This window comes from Tursiops truncatus, chromosome X (genome assembly GCF_011762595.2).
Source record: "Tursiops truncatus isolate mTurTru1 chromosome X, mTurTru1.mat.Y, whole genome shotgun sequence".
In the NCBI taxonomy this organism is placed as follows: Eukaryota; Metazoa; Chordata; class Mammalia; order Artiodactyla; family Delphinidae; genus Tursiops; species Tursiops truncatus.
The window spans coordinates 123651776-123674843 of NC_047055.1; positions in this window are offsets into that span (position 1 = coordinate 123651776).

Below are 23068 nucleotides of genomic sequence, written 5' to 3' on the forward strand. Positions count from 1 at the left end.
CTTTTGTTCATAAGCCACTCAGTCTATGGTATTCCATTACAGCATCCCCAAAAGGACCAAGACAAGAGCAGAAATCATCAGGTCACCCCTGAAGACACGTTATTTGGCCAGCACTGCTACTGCCATTTACGATTCAACTCAGCTGGGAACCGGGGATTATTGAAAACAAAAATAACACCCCTGCGACTCACACTTTATCTAGCAAGAGTGCAAAGAGAGTCATGGAATGGAAGAATAGCCCTGGAGTTTCTAGCCAATCTCATCTTCATTCTTTCTGCATTTTTTTTTTTTTTAACTATTTAATAACTGAGCCGAGTCACAGCAATAGGTACCAACTGGGGCAGTGAAACGATACTCCTCACACGTGCAGCAGAAACCCTCCCAACGTCAACCCTCAGATGGGCTTGCAGCAGGCGACTGGAGGCCAACATATTTGTTGCAGGACCAAGCTTAGGAAGACTGGCTCCATTGTCAGGCCCCTAGGGATCCTTCTATTCTGATCAGCTGCGATATCTCCATTCAGGGGCTGCTGCTGGGGGCGGATGTTTCATCCAGAAGCACAAAAGGATCGCTAACAGAATTACAGACCACTTAAAACGCCCGCCCAATATCAGTCTGGTGAAAAGTAAAAGGAAAGAGAAAACCAGCCAGTAGAAAGTCAGAGATACTTTACACGTCTGTCAAGCAGAGGGGGGCACAGGGAGGTTTGGGGCTCCCGGCGGATGAATGGTCTACTTAATAACATCCTAAACAGTGTGAGGGCTCCAGCCTGCCACAGGTACTGCATCTTCCTTCTCACAGTAACTCCTCTAAGCGGCACCGAATTGCGGGACATGAAAGAGGATGCTGTACCCAGGCATGTCGCGCTTATTACAACCGAGGTTCTTGATCCGCCAGCCCTTTGCAGAGGATGGATGAGTGCAGGGTCTCTAGCCAATTGTTTCCTTGCAACATCAGTTAGGGTGACAAAAGGGGAAAGGGAAGCCCACAGAGAAGCACATGTCTGAATCCATGTGCAGAGCCGGAGGTGGGGATGGAGGTGGGAATGAACTGGGAGGTGGGGCAAGGCCAGCAGAGGATGGGAACAGGTGTGTTCTCTGGAGGAAAAGGTGCACAGGTTTCAGACTGCAGACTGACGAAGACCGCAGGACACAGACCCTCCAGGTAGCAGCAGGGGAGGGCGCTTGGCCACTGTCTAGCTGCGTGACCAGGGGCAACTTAACCTCCCCAGGCCTCAGTCCCCTCATGGGAAAACTGAGAAAGCGTCATACCTAACTGTCAGCATTGCCTGCAGGATCAGAGACCAATTCTCATCACAAATGCAGTTCTGGACACGAGGCAACTTCTCCAGAGGGAAGCACTGCCATGGGGTGTAAGTACGGGAGACCGGTATTTTCTTTTTCTTCTTTTTTTTAACCTACACTTCTCTTTTGTGCATTAATTAATAGTATGTGGCTGTCCCTAGTTTGGAATCCATTCCCGGTCTAATCAAGGAGTGGATGCATACAGGTAAATTAACTTAACACATTTTTTTTTTTTTTTGCGGTACGCGGGCCTCTCACCGCCATGGCCTCTCACCGCCATGGCCTCTCCCGTTGCGGACAACAGGCTCCGGACGTGCAGGCTCAGCGGCCATGGCTCACGGGTCCAGCCGCTCCGCGGCACGTGGGATCTTCCCGGACCGGGGCACGAACCCATGTCCCCTGCATTGGCAGGCGGACTCTCAACACTGCGCCACCAGGGAAGCCCGTTAATACATTTTTAAAAACAACTTTGGAGTTGATTTCCAGCTCTGTCTCTTACTAGCTTATAAATTATTTGAGTTCTCAGAGTCTCTGTTGCCTCCGCTCTATATGGGGACTGCTCCACAGGATTTTTGTGAAAATTCAATGGTTGCACATGTAAAAACACCTGGTATGTCATGCATGTCAGTATGTATAAAGAGAGATATATGTGTGCATATATGCACATAAATAGATGTACATATACACATAAGCTTATACACATATGCATAGACAAGAGTATTATTCATATACCAATACATATGTGCATATATATATATATGTATCTAGGTATACAGATACATGTATATGTATTCAAATAGTAATTCCTTTCAATTTCTTATTTCAAATTTTTGGCAAGCCAGACTCTCCTATGCTGTATGAGTCCCAACAACTAGCCTTCTGTTGTCTATCTTGTGAGCTTCTGGTTGGAGACGTTTTCCGTATTTCCCCCCTGGACGCTGACCTGCACGGGAAGCTGCCCTCACACCAAGTCACCCAACTGTCCAGCTGCCTCCATCCTAATGGGATGCCCTGTCCTTCCCACCCCAGCACACGTGGTGCTGATAACTGATTCTGTTTAACTGAGATGTGGGATAGCAAACAGCCAGTTCTGAATTTAGTTCTATTACCACATACAACGTGACAGGACAGCAGGAGTGCCCCCCAGACCTGGCAACCTTTGGAGGGCTACTCCTTGAGACTGCCCTTTAATGTGAGCCACGAATTCTGCAAGGCAGATATGTGAGAAAGAATCATTGCACTGTGATGCTTTCACTATCAAACCCCTGTAAGAAAGACTTCTCTGTGTTGTAACATGTTATTCTTTGCACAGTGCAGTGGAGCCAAGTGCTTTATAAATGGCGTGTTTCATGACCTACTTGAAAAGTAAACCAACCTACATCTGGCAGGGAGAAACTGAGGGTGGCTGGTATCACTGAATCATCAGAGAAGCTTAGCCCTCTGCCAAAAGCTACAGCCGATGCTACTTGGAGAAACACTAGGGCAGGGCTTTTTATGAATTTGATTCCATGCAGTAGCTTGTCTTCTATTTTCTATATTTCCTTTGTAGCTCTGTGAAAATTCTTCACAGAAGGGAAAAAATAACTCTGTTAGCATTCTTACTGAGCCACAGAAATCAGACATATGTATAAAACAAAGGAAGAGAAAAGCATAGTTGTTAACCGGAACTACAGACGCTAAAAGCAAAAGATTGCAAAATAGTAATTACCAGGAAGCTTCATTAATGTCAGTTCTAAGAAGTTTACAACAGTGCCTTCAATTTGGATTCAAACTGTTTACTCAAAGGTCTTCATGAGTAAAAATCTGTGAATAAACCAGTAACTGTGAACTTTTGATATGTGTGTATGTATGTGTGTGTGTAAGTACACCCCACACACCTTACAGGACAGTCCTTTGAATCCAGAGTCAAGGGTAAGATTTTTGACACAGATATGCTTTTCAGAGTAGGTCAAGAGTAGAGGGTACCATGGACAGTACGTCTGCTTTCTGACTATCATTCCCAATCCTTTAACTGAGCAACTAATAATCAGCACTGATTATGAAATATTCAAAAGTGTCAGGACATTACAGAGACTCAGACTCCAACTGGGCATATTTAAATACTTTTAAAAACAATCTGTGCATAAAACAGATCCAAACTTGGATCTTCCTTTTCTTCTGCTTAAGAAATAGATTGTATGATGTATTTCATGTTTTCTTGCAAAAAAAAAAAAAAGAAAGAAAGAAAAGAAAAAGAAAAAAAGCACAGGGTATCAGCTAACTTCTCCTGGTCTCTGATGGAGATCTGTGAAGCACTAATACTTATGGAACAGGTACTGTGAGTCACAGTTCACATTTTCTGTGCATTTCAGCTTCACATAAACACACTGAAGTAAGACGTAATCTGTAGATGAGAAAAGTGAATTTCCTTGCAGGACACACAGCCAGGATTGGAACTTGGCTCTGAACCCAAAGCCCACGGTCATGTAACATATCTTGCTACCTCTGTCGTTGGGGATATTTTCCGGTCTTTCCCAGGAGAGGGCTGCCTAACAATATTCTAATGTACAAAACGACTGGAAACCTGGAAGAGCCTTCCTTTCAGCCAATGAACGATCACAGAGACGGATTCGCCAAGAGGTAACAGACAGTATGGGTGGAGGAGGTCATTGAGACAAGAGGACGAGGGAAACCCCAGTCACCTCCGGACTACGATCTTGGTCTTCTTCCCGCATTTGTTTTTGTGTTTTTTTTGCGGTACGCGGGCCTCTCACTGTTGCGGCCTCTCCCATTGCGGAGCACAGGCTCCGGACGCGCAGGCTCAGCGGCCATGGCTCACAGGCCTAGCCGCTCCGCGGCATGTGGGATCTTCCCGGACCGGGGCAAAAACCCGCGTCCCCTGCATCGGCAGGCGGACGCTCAACCACTGCGCCACCAGGGAAGCCCTTCTTCCCCCATTTGGATGTGTGATTCTGCTCAGTGATCTGACTGCATGAGCCCTGGGGGTGGAGCTTTGGAATCAGAGTTTTTCTAAATGTCCCCAGCTTACTGCATGGCCTGCCAGGGGTGGGAATGATTTGCTGCCTTCACGTCATTTTCATAATGTGTCCACGCTGAGATATGTCAGCAGCACCGAACAGGTGTGTAAAGATTCCGTCCAGAGCTGGAGCGATGCGCACACAGGGCCAGACACCGAATCACAGCCTCGCAGGGCTTTGCTGATGGGGGAAGGGGCAAGAGTTCTGGAGGAAACAAGGAAGCTCGGCCCACGTCCTGGTCTTCACGTGGGCTGTCTCTGAGGTCCCGGCCAAGACCCCTAAACGCTGAGCAGAGATTCCGCCTCCCGTCGTGCTACTGCATGACTTCTCAGCAGAATCACGTGCGAGAAAGCATTCTGTAAGTGACCTGAGGAATCTGTCAATCAAATCCCTGCAGGGCACACCGGTACCTCGTTGTATGCTTTCGTGATGCTCACGGCACACAAGCTACTCATGGGCACACGTTTTGGTCCCCTGTGACTTTAGAGGTTATCTTCTGTTCGTAATTGCTAAATAATTATTAATTGTTTGGTTTAATAATTCACATTTATGTTACACTAATAAAGTGCGTGCGTGTGTGTGCGTGCGTGTGTGTGTGTGTGTGTGTGTGTGTGTGTGTATTTGGGGAATCCTGTATTTAGGTCGTTTTCAGCTTAAAAGAATTCTTTTAGGGGCTTCCCTGGTAGCGCAGTGGTTGAGGATCTGCCTGCTAATGCAGGGGACACGGGTTCGAGCCCTGGTCTGGGAGGATCCCACATGCCGCAGAACAACTGGGCCCGTGAGCCACAATTACTGAGCCTGCGCGTCTGGAGCCTGCGCTCCGCAACAAGAGAGGCCGCGACAGTAAGAGGCCCGCGCACCGCGATGAAGAGTGGCCCCCGCTCACCACAACTAGAGAAAGCCCACGCACAGAAACGAAGACGCAACACAGCCAAAAATAATTAATTAATAAACTCCTACCCCCAACATCTTCTTAAAAAAAAAAAAAGAATTCTTTTAAATAAAATTGTTTTCAGCCCATATATGTTTCAAAGGGCTACCAAGCCCTTTATTTATCGACAATTATCTGTGTAGGACTAAACAGCTGTCCTTTATGGAAACATCCGACATCAGCCCTAAACTCTGAATTCTCACCCTCTGAACTGCAGTGAGGATGACGACCTTTCTTTAGGGTCATCCGCTTTAAGAAGAGCACAGGGTATTTCGGTAACTTCGGTGCACGAGGGGACATTAACATGTGAGCACAACCTCAGGCAGACAGCCAGGGGAGCTCTCATGAATGCACAGATGCAAATACTGCTTTTCAAGCAGAGCAGCATTTCCAGGGGAAGCGGCAACGGTGAGAGCGAGGTGACAGAGCTACATGTGCCAGGGAAGGTGTCAGACACACCAGAGACTGAATCAGAGGATGCTGGACTTGCTGACGGAGGGGGGAAATGGCATGCCCCAGGGAGAAAAGGGAAGAGTGAGATCAAGGGGTAAGGACCCCAGAGCCCAAGTCTCCTCAGCCTTCTGTATACGTGACGGCGGGTGTTAGCCTCACCAGCCACTTGCAAGCCCCTGGAGGAGGAAGGAGGAGTCAGGAAGGGAAGTTTATGCACAGGATTCCGGCCCGCACCCTGAGTGTAGACACAAGCTCTGCATGGGCATGAAATAGTTCTCAAGCATTATTTCATACAGAGCTGCAAGGCTGAGCCCTACATACAGCAGATGCGAACACAAATGTGACACTGAATGTATACGAGTGAAGTCGCCATAAGCCATTTGTTTGACGTGAATATAAACATCACATTGAATGCGACGGCCTTACATCACCACCTCGTGCGAATGTGCTAACAGAAGATGCTCCGAGTCTGTGCTCCTACAGAATCAGCCTCTGATACCTCTGTGCCCATCCATTACATCACATGCTCCAAAGAGTACGTGTGCACGAGGGGTGTTTGCTGCCAGCTTGCCCACGTTGTGTCATCTCGTTTGGCCGTTTCTTCCCATCGGCACGGGAAGAAATACCCAAGCGGCTCTCAGGATCCAGAAGCATTTCAGGCACCTGTTTTCAGGTAACTGTGCACCTCACTTCTCTCATTAATGAGCTGAGTAAAAGTCAACATAAGTCTTCCCAGGCTTCCCTGGTGGCGCAGTGGTTGAGAGTCCGCCTGCCGATGCAGGGGACACGGGTTCGTGCCTCGGTCTGGGAAGATCCCACATGCCGCGGAGCGGCTGGGCCCGTGAGCCATGGCCGCTGAGTCTGCGCGTCCGGAGCCTGTGCTCCGCAACGGGAGAGGCCACAACAGTGAGAGGCCCGCGTACCGCAAAAAAAAAAAAAAAAAAAAAAAAAAAAAAACATAAGTCTTGATTGATTCTCGTGTCTACGCTGAACGCAATAAAAACAACCTGGGTTGTTGTCATAAAAAAGGAAAGCATCTGGCTCTATGACATGATTTATTTACTTTAATAAATATTTTTAAAGTGATGGGGAAATGTTGCTGTACTCTGAGCCATTTTAACCATCTTCGAGTTTCACTTAATAACTCCCTCCGGCCATCACTGGATGTATTAATATTCTGGCGGCCAGGCAGGGGCCGTGAGTTGAGGGCAGGGGGAGATAAGTGTCAGAAATTAAGTAGGTGTTTGTTCAAAACATGTCATCATGAGACTGAAGTTAAATGGAGGGCACAGCAAGGACACACGTTCCCTTACTGTGACAGAAATGAACACCTCATGCAATCATCATGCAATAATGTGCCACAGTAAAATGTTATTACATCTAAACTCCCCTTCATGAGCAACCTGTTGCATTTTTCAGGAAAAAAATATACAATATAGGGCTTCCCTGGTGACGCAGTAGTTGAGAGCCCGCCTGCCGATGCAGGGGACACGGTCCGGGAGGATCCCACATGCCGCGGAGCAGCTGGGCCCGTGAGCCATGGCCGCTGAGCCTGCGCAACCGGAGCCTGTGCTCCTCAACGGGAGAGGCCACAGCAGTGAGAGACCCGCGTACCGCAAAAAAAAAAAAAAAAAAGAAAGAAAATACACAAAATAGCAGTAAGATATTTTTTTCTTCATATCCCACATGTGTATAATAAAAATATCAAAATAGTTTGAAATTCCACTGCCAGCAAAGATGATAATGATAACAACGGGGCAGAAAAAATCTACATTCTAAAAATTCTCCTGAACTTTTATTAACACTTGGGGAAGGAAAAGTTTAAAAGAGGAGGGTTTCAATTGCTCAAATGCACAGTTATATTTTTAATCTGAGTAAACTCATTTCTTCACACTGGGCATAAATGTTATAAAGTGTAGACTGGCACCTATATGCCCTACACCACAGTACAAACTAGCTAAGTGTAGTGTATATGAGTTAGAGGATTTTTTCCCATGTTTTGCTTATCTCTAGAAATCTTTCAGATAAACAATTCTGCTTTAGAAGAATCTTTTGTTCTCAAAATAGAATCCAGGATGTTATAATTAGGCAGGAGACAAAAGAGTGGAATATTTCACGGATCCACCCTGAGTACCTCTGAGACTTTTCACAGTACAATGTCTTCGAAGGCTCTGGACGCCTTGCACTAAGATAATACTTCACATTCCCTCACATAGAAAGCTACCACGGAATAAAAACTTCTGTTCCAAACCTGAAGATGAACTGCTTATGTTTAAAAAAAGAGCAAACGAAAAAAACCCACGGACACTCTCTTTCTAAGGAACACACACACACACACACACACACACACACATATATATTTTATGTGAACTGCTATGAATACATATGGCTGGCAGTTTAGAAGGGTGGGCTGTGAACTTTTCACACCATCAAGTTAAGACATATAGTATATTAGGCAACCAGATAGAACATGACAGGGAAGTTTCAGACTTTCATCTACAAGTCCAAAGAGTGAAATTAATCTGTAAACATATTTCCATTACAATGAAGCAAGGGCCTGATTTAACTTAAAGCTTGCTATCAAATGACAAAGTCCATCATTTTTCCTCAGTATTATGTTTTAAAAATAATTTCTACAAGCTCTCTTTGAATCTTTTAAAATGGTTGGATTTAAGTATCATGGTATTTTAGGACTCTGAGACTATCAAATCTTAGCATAAATTGCTGGAAAGAGAGAGAGAGCACAAGAAAGATAAGAAAAGGAAAAATAAGTCCACTTAACTGAAATATGTGTAACAAATATTAGACCAAAGGAACTTTAAAATTTGGGGGTAGTTAGAATTATATATATATGTTAGCATACACACACACACACATATATATATATAATCATGTCATATAAACATACAAATATAATATATACATAAGTGTAATATACATATGATGTATGTGTACATACTATGTAGATCTTATATGATGTATACATATATAATCATATACCCATGACACTATATATATTTATATACTACAATATAAACCTATGATATGTATTAGTGGTTCCACTGTGTACAGAGTATTATTTCACTAATTCAGCACTTTTAGGGACCATAAACTGAGAAAAGTAGTCTGAGTTCACCCATTTAATGAGTTTCTTTTTAACAAGATCCCAAATTTAGGAAAACTAAGTTGGCCTCATTATGTAACTTATCACTACACAGAGTACTGTTTCCACCTGGGAAAGGGGACAGCACAAAGATTAACAGACAAAAAAAAGCCTCTGTGGAATCTTCTCCTTAACACTGGGTCCCTCTCAGGAGTTTCTTTCATTTTTTTCAAATCTCACTGATATTCCAGGAATATCTGGAAAAGGAAGTTCAGATGTAAGCTCTCATAACAGTAACTAGTGACTCAGGTGTGGGGTGGGCCTGATGAATAGCTATCTGGTTATTCACAGAGAAGTTCTTGGATTGGAATTTTCCCCTAAGTTTGCTAAAAGCAAGAGGGTTTCCCTTCTACACAGCCATATTAATAACAAAACCCAAGAGCGCCACACATTTACTGAGATAAACAAATGTAAGCACCAGGGAGGAAAATTTCATCATTTATCTCCTCATTCCAAAAACAAAATTCTTATCAACTGCATTATTACATATTCATGACCTAACAAATACGGCTCTATAATAAGAGTGCCAAAATTGGGATCTTTCAATAGAGAATAATAATTATTCTGCATTTGGGATCTTAAATTCTTATATGTGCAAGAACGTCTAAAGTTTCACATACAAACTATGTGATTAAGAACAAAAAATTCCAGGCAAAATGAAATCCAGCAGAAATCACCTCTCCAAATTTAACTCATCCACACCTTACCTGTAATATCATATTTTGTGAGACCAGTTATGGTTTTCACACCTCAATCTCCTTTTCTAGACCCAATCCTGTTTCAATTTAAAGATATTGATGAAAGAAACTGAAGAGGACACAAACAAATGGAAAGGTATACCATGCTCATGAATTGGAAGAATCAGTATTGCTAAAATGACCATTGTACCAAAGGCAATCTACAGATTCAGTGCAATCCCTATCAAAATGCCAATGGCACTTGTCATAGATGTAGAACAAATAATTCTAAAATTTATATGGAAACATAAAAGATCCCCAAATAGTCAAAACAATCTTGAGAAAGGAGAACATAGCTGGAGGCATCACATGCCCTGATTTCAAACTATGCTACAAAGCTACAGTAATCAAAACAATATGATACTGGCACAAAAACACATGAACAGATTAATGGAACAGAACAGAGAGCCCAGAAATGAACCCAAAGTTATACGATCAATTAGTCTATGATAAAGGAGGCAAGAATATACAATGGAGAAAAGACAATCTCTTCAATAAATAGTGTTGGGAAAACCGGACAGCTACATGTAAAAGAATCAAACTGGACAATGTTTTCACACTGTACACAAAAATAAACTCTCGAAATGGATTAAAGTCTTAAGTGTGAGACCTGAAACCACAAAACTTCTAGAAGAAAACACAGGCAGTAAGATCTTTGACCTCAGTCTCGGCAATATTTTTTTCTATGTCTCCTCAGGCAAAGGAAATGAATGCAAAAATAAACAAATGGGACTACATCAAACTAAAAAGATTTTTTTTTTTTTTGCACAAGGAAGGAAACTATCAACAAAAGAAAACGGCCGCCTACTAAACGGGAGAAGATATTTGCAAACGATATATTCAAGAAGGGGTTAATATCCAAAATATACCAAAAAAAAAAAAAAAAAACCCATACAACTAAACCTCAAAAAAACAAACAATTCAATTTTAAAATGGGCAGAGGATCTGAATAAACTTTTTTCCAAAGAAGACATACAGAAGGACAACAAGCATGTGAAAAGATGTTCATCATCACTAATCATCAGGGAAATGCAAATCAAAACCACAGTGATATCACGTCACATCTGTCAGAATGGCTATCACCAAAAAGACAACAAATCACAAAAGTTGGAAGGATGTGGAGAAAAGGGAACCCTCCTACACTGTTGGTGGGAATGTAAATTGGTGCAGCCACCATGGAAACCAGTATAGAGGTCCCTCAAGAAAACAGAAATAGAACTACCATACGATCCACCAATTAAAATTCTGGGTATTTTTCTAAAGAAAACAAAACACTAATTGAAAAGATATATGCACTCCTATGTTCACTGCAGTGTTATTTACAATAGTTGAGATATGAAAACAACCTAAGTGTCCATCAACATATAAATGGATAAAGAAGATGTGATACATAAATATTAGCAATATTTCATTATATATGTATATAAAATGGAATATTAGCCATAAAAAGATGAAATTTTGCGACTTGGATGAAGCTACAGAGTATTACGCTAAATGAAATATGTCAGACAGAGAAAGACAAATACTGTATGATTTCACTTAAATGTGGAATCTAAACAAATCAAAACAAATGAACAAACATAAAACAGAAACAGGCATATAGATAAAGAGAACAAACAAATGGTTGCCAGGGTTGGGGAAGGGGGTGAGGGAAATAGGTGAGTGAGATCAAGAGGTACAAACTTCCACTTATAAAATAAAGTCACAGGGATGAAATGTATAGCATGGGAAATACAGTCCATTATAATGTAATATCTTTGTATGGTGACCCATGGTAAATGGAAATACAGTCCATTATAATGTAATATCTTTGTATAGTGACCCATGGTAACTAGACTTATTGTGGTGCATTTGTAATGTATAGGAACACTGAATCACTATGTTGCACAACTGGAAATAACATAGTGTTGGGTCAATTATACTTCAATTATTAAAAAAAAATATATGTAGGCACTGAGAGGAAATGCATCAAAATGCTAATGGTGGTTATCTCTGGGGGGTGGGCATTATGGGTAATTGTTATCTTCTACTTTATGCTCTTATGTATTTCCAGTTGTCTGCAGTGAACATGTTTTGCATGTAAAATCAGAAAGAAAACAATAACTGCCATTAAAAATGAAAGAAAAAGATACCAGTAAGATGAAATCAGATGTATTTGAAATTTCTACCTTATTATTTTAATAGAATTAATCAAGAGTGTCTTGTCAAATCCTTTTTGAGTACCTTTTTTTTTTTCTGACTTGTTATTACAAGACCAAAGAACATGATTAAGAAACATATTCTTCGCAGTAGAAAATATTGCAGATAAAAACGATCGTGAGATCTATTTACTTTATGGTGATGATTATGATCAAGTTGTACAAAATGAATGACTTTTGTGAATTTTTATTTAACAAAGCATTTATGGTTCTTTTTTTTTTGGCTGTGCCCTATGGCTTGCAGGATCTTAGTTCCTCGACCAAGGATCAAACCCGTGCCCCCTGTAGTGAAAGTGCAGAGTCCTATCCACTGGACTGCCAGGGAACTCCCTATATATGCTTCTAAATAGCTGTAGATTTTGTGTTCCAAACCAAAACAGAGAAAAGGGAATATTGCTTATTTTAGGGCTAAGGTGCCTAACAGGTAGGGTCAGTCCTTCTCCAGTGGATTTCCATGTTGCTGTGACAACCTGTACTCTTGCCAGGAAACAACTTGGGTAAAGGTGACTGGAAATAGAAATGAAATGTGTCTGTAACGTCTGTATACTTATTGGATAAATATACAAATGGGAGCTCTGAAACAATCTTAAGGCTGTCCACATCACTTGGAGTATGTTTCACTCCATCTTTAGGATCTGGTCACCTTAAAAATGGAGAGCGTTCTAGAATATTCCATACTAGTTGACTAACCACTGTAATTTCTTCTATTCCTAAACCTTAATGTTTTTTCTTAGCTGTCTTTGCAAGTCCAAATCCTCACTGTGCCCCTGTGTTACACACCAAGAGCCTGAAATCGCATGAGAAATAGTCACAGTAATGACGTTCAAATATTAAATTGATCTGTCAGGACTCAGTGACACCATGAAATGAGTCTAGTAATTTGGACCCTCTCCCTCCCTGGGATATTGTAATGCCATGAAAGACTCCCAATTCCAACATATAATAGGTATACTGTCTTTTAAACAACTTCCATCCTTCTGCAACAGATGCATGGGATAATAATTTCTGTTTAGCCGAGAGTTAAGTACGTAGTACTACATAAAATAAAGCACTCATTAAACTCCATTACAAACCCACTCGTATCTGAATGGTCTCTGCCTGCTGTTACAGACTAAGCAGACCTGGTTTCTTACACAATTAGCACGTCTCAAAACCCACAAACCAGGGAGCCTAAAATGCCACCGACGACACGTCTAAAACAGAGGTGTAAATAACCTCTCATTTCAACAAGCTTTTGCCAAGGAACATGATTAACTAAGAAGGATTTGTGAAGATAGGAAATACATAATCAGACTTTCATGACTTTTCTTGAGACCAACATGATCTAAATAGTTTCTTCTCATTTACTGAGTCTAATATTCTTTAGTCAGTTTGTCAGAGAAATCAATTAGCCACCAAAAAGCTAAGAGGAAGAAAAAAAGAAAAAAACTCTGTGAGCTAAGAAGCAACACTGACATGTTATAATGAAAGACTAATTCTAATCTATTATAATTTTTCATTGTTGAAAAATAAGAAAGTTTTAAATGTCTGACTTTTAAATGTCTGAATTCATTTCTTGTCTAGCTGTAATCAATATTATAAATACATTAATCAAAATGTTCTATGTATTACAAACACTAAGTTGGTAGAATACCTATGTCAAAGAGGTAACCAATTAAAAAAAAAATGAATTTTGTCCTCTATTAAAACCTTCGAATTCACAGTATGCTTATTTGGAACATAATGTCATTGGCCAAATTTCTTTAGGTCTTCCTAAATCCCCAACACTATCGATCATCATGTGTTCTAAGAATCATTCTCTAACCAGTCACTAATTTTTGAGAAAAATTCATCCGAGAATCCATCTGCCAAAGGGCTTCTTATAATGACTTAATATTATTATTGTTATCGTTGTTGTTATTATTATTTGCAACTAGAAGGAGCGTGGGGAAGTTGCTAGTGGTTCTGAGTATTTAAACATGAGTAAGCACTGGTTATATGGTTATGCTGTTCCACATTTTTTGGGCCCGATGAGTAGGAGAAAGCTTGGTGGACAGATTCATTCTCTTTCTCAGTGGACAGCAGTGCTGACCCTTTTCTTCAGGTTCTTGTCCCCAGGAATGTTGACTCATCCTGACACTTACTCATGTTCATTTGTGCATTTTTCCCCACATAGATAAATCAATTTTCATGAAAGAAGTCCATAGGCTAGCTTACCCATACCCAATGGCGTCTATAGATTATTAGCTTATGCATATCCAGTGAAGTCTACGGACTAGCTTACCCATACCTAGTGGAGTTGATGAACTAGCTTACCCATACCCAGTTAGGTAACTCCACAGGCTAACTCACCCATGCCCAATGGAGTTTACAAACCAGCTTATATCCAGTGAAGTCCATAGCCTAGCTTACCCATAACCAGTGGAGAATGCAGCAGACTATCTTACTCATATCCAGTGAAGTCCATAGCCTAGCTTACCCATACCCAATGGAGAATATAAACTACCTTACTCATACCCAATAAAGTCTATGGACTAGCTTACCCATACCCAATTAAGTCCATAGACTAGCTTACCCATACCCAGTAAAGTCTACAGACTAGCTTACTCATACCCAATATAGTCTGTAGACTAGTTTACCCATACCCAAAATGTTGATAAAACAGTCATTGCTCTCGGGCATTCAGTTACTGAAGGAAACTCTTTCTATGTGACAAGCAATTTGACTAAAAGCAGAAACATTTCCATCATACTGTTAGATTAACACAACACACATAGGTTGCCCTAAGACTCTGTTCTCCTAAGTCTTTTGTGTGTTTCCTGGAGTCCAGAACTAATCTAAATAGAAGCACCTGGGGCCCTCCTGAGGGACCTCGTTGACATCTTTGCTAGCGTCTCGGTGTAAGCTGGCAGCACACCTCCTGCGATCTTACAGAAAGGTTCATGGGGACTAAATGTATTGTCCCATATTAGTGATTGGTTCACAGTGGTTCCTAATATAATTATATCCTGCTCTCCCTACATGGCTTCCAATGTCTTTTTATCTTTCTTTAACCGTCATGCGATAATGGTTACATTGCTTTCATTATTTTCTTTTTATTTATTACTTAACAAATATTAATGAATTTCTTCTGTATCAGGAATATGCTTAGTACTGGTGATGATGAAGTGAATAAGTGATACCTAATCTGTGTCTGCCAAGACTTGATTAATATCTGGGAAAACTGTGAATTAATAATAAAATAAGAGTAACAACGTCAAGAATAATGATAAGAGTACTTATTGAACGTTTCTTAAGTGGTAGACAACACAAGAAATACAATTATGAAAATTACTCCGATATTTTTGGAAAACCGAATATAAATTGTAACCATGTTAATCCATGTTCTTTCTGAAATAGCATTATATTTATTAATACAATTCTTATATTTAATATATTTTCATGTTTTTCTTACTTCTGTTTCCTGGTGACTTTCACCCAGGAGATCTACATCTGGCCTCTGGAATCCAAAAGGGGGAGTTCATTCCCTCCACCATGTGACTTTCAAATATTTCAACAGCAACATAATGTCTTTTCTCTAAAAGAAGTAGACTCACAGATCTAGAGAACAAAGCAGTGGTTCCCAGTGGGGAGAGGGAAGGGGGGAGGGGCAAGATAGCAGCTCAATATCAAAAAAGCAAACAACCAAATCAAAAAATGGGCAGAAGACCTAAATAGACATTTCTCCAAAGAAGACATACAGATGGACAAGAAGCACATGAAAAGGTGCTCAACGTCACTAATTATTAGAGAAATGCAAATCAGAACTACACTGTGGTACCACCTCACACTAGTTAGAATGGGCATCATCAAAAAAATCTACAAACAACAACTGCTGGAGAGGGTGTGGAGAAAAGGGAACCCTCTTGCACCGTTGGTGGGAATGTAAATTGATAAAGCTACTATGGAGAACAGTATGGAGGTTCCTTAAAAAACTAAAAATAGAACTACCATACGACCCAGCAATCCCACTACTGGCCATATACCCAGAGAAAACCATAATTCAAAAAGACACATTCACCCGAATGTTCACTGCAGCACTATTTACAATAGCCAGGTCATGGAAGCAACCTAAGTGTCCACTGACAGATGAATGGATAAAGAAGATGTGGCACATATACACAATGGAATATTACTCAGCCATAGAAAGGAATGAAATTGGGTCATCTGTAGAGACGCGGGTGGATCTAGAGTCTGTCATACAGAGTGAAGTAAGTCAGAAAAAGAAAAACAAATACCGTATATTAACACATATAAGTGGAATCTAGAAAAATGGTACAGATGAACCAGTGTGCAAAACATAAATAGAGACATGGGTGTAGAGAACAAATATATGGACACCAAGGGAGGAAAGCGGCGGGTGAGGGGTGGTGGTGGGATGAATTGGGAGATTGGGATTGCCATGGATACACTGATGTGTATAAAATAGATAACGAATAAGAACCTGCTGTGTAGCACCGGGAACTCCACTGTACACCAGAAACTAACACAACATTGTAAAACAACTAAACCCCAATTAAAAATTTTTTTTGAAAGAAAGAGAAAAACAAATATCGTACCTTAAGTCATATGTGGAACTAGAAAAATGGTACAGATGAGCTTATTTGCATGACAGGAATAGAGACACAGACGTAGAGAATGGACATGTGAACACAGCGGGGGAAGGGGAGGGTGGCGCGAATAGGGAGATTAGGTTTGACATATATACACTACCACGCGTGAAACAGATAGCTAGTGGGCACCTGCTGTATAGCACAGGGAGCTCAGCCCGGTGCTCTGTGGTGACCTAGACGGGTGGGACGGGGGGTGGGAGGGAGGTCCAAGAGGGAGGGGATATGCGTACATATATAGCTCATTCACTTTGTTGTACAACAGGAAGTAACACAACATTGTAAAGCAACTATACGCCAATGAAAAACAAATTTATGGACCGGACACAGATTAAGAAGTGCAAAACCATGGTGTGTTGATAGAAAAGACACAGAAGGACTCAAGTAGATACTCAGTTAATATATGGTCAAAACAAGGTACTGGCTAGAAAAAAACAGGATTATGAGTGTTCCGGATATTCCCTTTTAAAGCCGGTGATTTAGAACCTCCCTTCAGTACTTTTAACAGCTCTTTGTAAATCGAGTTAAAGCAATGATTGGAAGAGGGATTCCTCTGTCATCTGGCAGATGACCAGTCAGGCCTCTTCGTTAAGACTTATGGATCCGCCAGGCACTGATTCATTGTTCTGTTACATTCTGCTGTATCTTTGGAAATTAACCCTACAGAGAATGAAAAGAGAAATTCACGTCTTCAGCACATGCCCTGAAAAGTTCTCTTCAGTTGTTGCGTTGCCTCTGCAGGATGCAGGGGTGGGGATGATGAATAGACATCTCTTGCCTTCATATGGCTTAAATCTTCAGTCACAGAAGTGGTTCACTAGCAATTTCCCGTACGTACTGGAAGGTTTGTTTGGTCCTCAGTGTTCTGGGCTGTGCACTCAGAACCACAGAAGCACGTGTGCCCATGCAGAGCTGGCTAATCGAGATGCTGGGCGGATGTCCATCAAGCTGGAGACCTAGGAGTATACGGCATGACCCAAGTTACATCACTCCAGGGCAAGATGCTGTTTTTATAAGGTCCCAGCGAGTCACTGTAGCTCAGGACATCTATTTCCACCCAATATCCACTGAGTTTGTCTCAAATCCTAAAAGAGCAATTGCCCTGTTAGCTTTCCAACAGCCTTCCCAGCTCGGGTCAATCTGTACTGCATCCCACCTCCTTTTGGATCCATAACCTATGAGGGATCCGGACAGAATTTTGAGGCAACCACTATATAGTCTCATGTGCCTAATTAGAGCGGCTATCAGGGAATCGAATAAACTTCTACCACTATGATCCATGGATTATGCTGATGGAAGCATTCTCGGATCATTTTCAAACACCCTAAGGAAGAAAAGAGATTAGCTGGAGTGCCCATAATCTCAAAACGGAAGCAAATTTCAGAGTTGTGCTTTGTTTCTAACAGAGAGACCCGAGTAAGTACTTTTCTTTTTTAGTCAAGGTATTGTGTTAGTTCTGTTTCATCAGCATATTTCCCACCCACTAATATAGGGCCGTTTAATACCATCTTGCTTATGTCAGACACCTGTGCACATTTTCCTCTCACCTTTTAGTAGAACAAAGATTCAAAAATGCCGAGGTCTATTACAGCAATTTTAAGGGCGCAAACGGTAACTCTGATATTTTTCTGAAATGCTTTGTTTGGAGTCTGAGATTCACTGTTCAGCTTTCTCTGTCAGAGACAATGAAATAACAGCTGTTTTGTTTTCAGGGAAAAAAATAAAAGTGTTCTGTTTCTGTGGAATAATTTCCAATTTAGTTTGTGGCTCTCCTTTAAATGTCAAGAAGAATAAAGATTGGGAGACAATACACCATAACGTTGATGCTCCGAAAAAGAGAGATTTCTGGGTTTTTTTTCTTCTTGTTTTCACTTTTCTACATTTTCTGCATTTCTCCTAATGGATAATTATTCTTATCATTGTGATTATTTAACATATACCAAAGTTGGTGATTCCACATTCCTAAAGTCTTCGTGGGATTCCAAAAATCACTAATGATTTGGGAGCATCAGTAACTTTGTCTGCAGGGTCCGTTCTAATCTGTATGATGAATAACCTACCTGAGCATTGCTCTGGATGATCTCTTTTCTCCAGATGTGTCCACATCTGGTTTCCAATGAGACCCCTCAATCCTTGCCGTGCTTCTTCTAAGCTCTTGGGCCTGGGTCCCTTAGGATGAAATATTTTTTAAAAAATATGCCCCATTTTCAAAGAGAGGCAACTCTCTATATCACAAATATTGTGATTCATTGCTTTTCTGCACAGCTCATCAGAATGCTACACTAATTTTGTTCCAAATAAACTGTTGCTCCTGAATTTTCAGGTTCATAGGAACAGTAAGCCATCTTAATAATAATAACTACAATTTACTGAACAGTTAAATATCTGCTAGGTGCTCTGCTAAGCATTCTGAATATGCCGTTTGATTCAATTCTCCAAGCAACACTCTTATGGAAGCAATATTAATAGCCTGATTTTTTTTTTATGAGAAAGCTGATGTGTAGAGAACTTAAGAATCTTATCCACCTTCTCCAAACCAATTAATGATCATGCCAGGATTTGAACACAGGGCTCCTTTGCTGCAGAGAAAGGCAGGCCACACTGCCATGGGATTCGACAGCCAATGTCCATTTTATTGCTTTATCTTTTGGGCAAGAATGTAAGTTCCATGAATGTAGGTTCTCTATCGGCTTTGATTAAGCAGCCAATTTCCTGGTGTTCTTAAGGATATCTGAATATATCTTGAAGCTTTTCCCCCTTTATTAGTTGATTTCCTCCATAGGACACCAGGATGCAGTAGTACCAGCATGCCTCAAAAGTGATAACCTCTAAACCCACTTTTCATCTCAGTGACACAGCTGTTAACCTCATAATGGTGTGAAACGATGGAACTCTGCCCCTCTTGTAGTAACATAATTGTTATAATTATTAACACATTATGTTAATATATGAGGGCTGGAGGATGTTATATTAACTCATAATAACTTAAATTTATTAATTTAACCAAAAGATGGACTGACCGCATGCCCGCATACATGGCAAAAAATAAGATGCACATACTCTATTCTAGGGGGGGTGATTTCAGTGTATTGCCAATCAAACAAGAGCACGCTGAAAAAAGATCACTTATCTAGTAGCACCGTAAAGCCGCATAACAAACATCCCTTAGCTCAGTGGCTTAAAGTACAGTTCTTTAGCTAATGAGCAGAAGGGTGGATCTTTAGATTGCGTTCAGTTGGGTTCTTTGCTGTGTACTAACTTCACTCACAGGGTCTGCCTAGGTCTGGTTGTCAGCTGAGAAATGTCACCATACATGTCTTATTTCCAACAAGCTTGCTCAGGCACGCTCTCAGGACTGGGGTGAGCAGTGGCAGCAAACCGAAAAGCACAAGCCCTTTCAAAACCTCTGCTTATATCACAAGTGTGGACACCCACTGGCTATAGCATGTAAACCGGGGCAAACTTATTACCAAGCGGTGCAGAACTCTCTCCCACCTTGTGCTAGAAGGAGCCACAAACTCCCATTGTGAAGGGTGTGTCGGCAGGAAAGGATGACGGATCAGGGCGCTCATGCAATCTCTATACCTCAAGGAACAGTTGAATATGGTGCAACATAACTGTTAGAAAGAACAGCTATGTAGACCCTACAAAACGTTGTTTAGAGCAGATGCTTCTCACAGTTTAATTCAACAGGAGTGCGGGTAAACCAGGGCGGACCCCATACCTAATTCATCCTGGCAGCTGCCTTGGGACACTGTGATGCACAAAACCGGAACCACCAAAGCACGACGCGGTTGCGCTTCTACATTTGTAACGAGCCACGGGTGACCCACGCACAATACTGTCTAAGCCAAAATAGTACCTTCTCGCTCTAAGTCACAGAAGGGAGAAGTCTCGAGTGAGTAAGTGCGCGCACTGTTGAACCGCTACCGTTTCATGAGATACATATTGATAAAAATCGGGTGTGTGGACAAAACTGGGATTGATTCTCTTTCTTGACAACCATGTAAGTAAAGATCTTTCTTTCAATAATAAAACATCAAGGTCATCACCCACAGAATAATTCTATTAGAGGCCTTAATTCAGGGACAAACTGGACAATGTGGAATTTAGTATACAACTTCTTACAAAAACACAACTGAAATTATGCATCTGTTGGAGAAAGTATTTTAAGTGGCATATCATCGCACATAACCTTTATACTTTCTAAGTGGTTCCTTTATCGAAATATGTCCTCAGAAATAGTCACCCCTCTCACAATAGACTATCTCCCTTTGATTAGTAAGCATCTGTTTTTAGAATGAGACATATAAAAACATTTTTTTGTATTTTCTTTAACATAGCTACTATATAAACTGCCCATGAGACAAATCCCTCTTAAAATCTGGCATCAGAAAGAGAAAATTTATCTGACAAACTTGTTTGCTTCCTTGATCAACCTTATAAAAAAAGACGATTTTGTGCCTCACCTTACTGCAAAAAGAACAGAGCAAATATTAGCACATAATTGCGGTTTCTACATCAACTGAGGTCTGAATTAACGCTGTTATCTTTGATCAGCCTTTGCCTACTTTCATTTTGTAATGAACTCTTTGGGCATGTTTGGTGAGGGATACTGTCTCCTTTCTATAGAGATGCAGAATCATACATTCAAAATGTAATGGCTCAAAACAGCCATTGTTTATTTTTCTCGTGATACTGTGGGATGATCATTTGGGTGGGGCTCAGAGGACATGGCTCAAGTCTGTGGCTTGTGGGATCTCTGTATCTTATTTGTGGGGCCTCGGCTGGGACAGGTAAAATAGCTCTGCCCCTTGTCCTTAGGGTCTCGCTTCCTCCAGGAGGGTAGCCCGGGCTTGTTCACGTTATAACAGGGTCAAAGAAAGCAGAAGGGGAGGCTATGTAGCTTCTAGAAGTTCAGGCTTGGATTTCTAACAGCATCACTTCATGGCATTCTATTGGTGGAAGCAAACCATGAGGCCAGTCCCAATGGAAGCGGTAGGGAAAGAGCTTCCATCTCCTGGGAACTGCCAAAAACGTGCGACCATATCTTCAATCTACCACAGCTAGAGATAAAGTCTAAGTGATTCACCCCTACAGGCAATCACTGGTACAAACCCACACACTTTTCTTGTAATAAAATGTTAGATTTCCACTAAAGGAAATGAAAATCCAAACCCAGTCGGTGGCGGATCAAATATAAATAAAAGTAATTCGTGTATATTTCAAGTGAATACAAGATTGATCAATTAAGGAAACATCAGAAATTTCAGAGTACAAGTGAATTATAGAGTCAGTGAAACAGCACTTAATTTAATATATTGACACAGCTATGACATCCTCTCAAAATACTTAAAAGAGTGAATTGAATTATAACTTTCCTAGGATTTAAAACAAGTTGTGATCTTGTTTTCCCTTATACTTTATCTTTCCATTAATGCTATACAGATGTTACAGTCAATATGGGGTTGTGCGTGTGTGTCTGTTTCCAAGTCATCTACAAGATGTAGCATGACATTATCTAACAAAACATTAAAAATATCACACAAAGAACTACCTCAAAGTCATCATTTTCTTTTCTTCTTCTCAGCACTACCTGCCTACGGAAAAACAGTCAGTTAAATTAACAAATTTGGTCACCAGAATTTAAAGAAAGGAGAAATATTTTATGGATTTGCTCCTTATTAAGTATGCATTTCCAGAATCTCTTAAATTTTTCACTGAAAGATAAAACTAATGTCCGTTTCCGTCATCTCAGTTTTTCACCATCATCTCAAAGATAAGTAAGATAGAATCTCAGAATCTTGAATCTGGTGTGACCCTCATTAATGCGAGGGGTCACCCACCACAGAGCACCCACTCTGGGAAAAACTCTGGTTTGTCGAAATGCACAATTCTGTCTGCCACGTATAGTGATGGGGATTTCTCAGTCATGGATCTGGGCTGTACAGGCTTCCTTTCCTCAGATAATTCAGAGTAGTAATTTTCCCTATGTGGACCTCAAACCTTAGTGGATCCTGAAATCGAAGCGGATATCCTGAAGTGGATAGCAGGCAGCCTTCTTAAAAATGAGGGGCCAGATTAAACCTGCAGACTGTACTTCGTGGCCGCCTGCTCTCAGTAAGGCCACAGGTGTGGAGAAAAGGTGGATGGGGAGGTGGGAGGGGCAGCCTCTATGCCCTTCAAAGTGCCTTCAGCCTGATTCTTTCAAAGACACCGTCACAGACACACTCAGAAATCATGTTTTAGCAGCGATCTGAGCATCTCTTAGCCTACTCAGGTTGACCTAAAGTTAACCATCACAGGGTTTCAACATGAAATCATTCTGTGTTTATACAAACTGGGAAGGTGAATTAGTCAGCTCGGGCTGCTATAACAAAATACCACAGCCTGGGGGGCTTACAAAACAGAAATCTCTTTTCTCACAGTTCTGCAGGCCACAAGTCTAAGATCAAGGTTGGTTTGTCCTGAGGCCTCTCTCCTTGGCTTGCAGACAGCTGTCTTCTGCCTCTGTCCTCACATGGTCTTTACTCTGTGTGAGGTGCCCCTGGTGTCTCTTTGTGTGTCTCAATTTCCTCTTCTTATGAGGACATCAGTCAGATTGGAGTAGTGTCCACCCAGTAACCTCATCGTACCT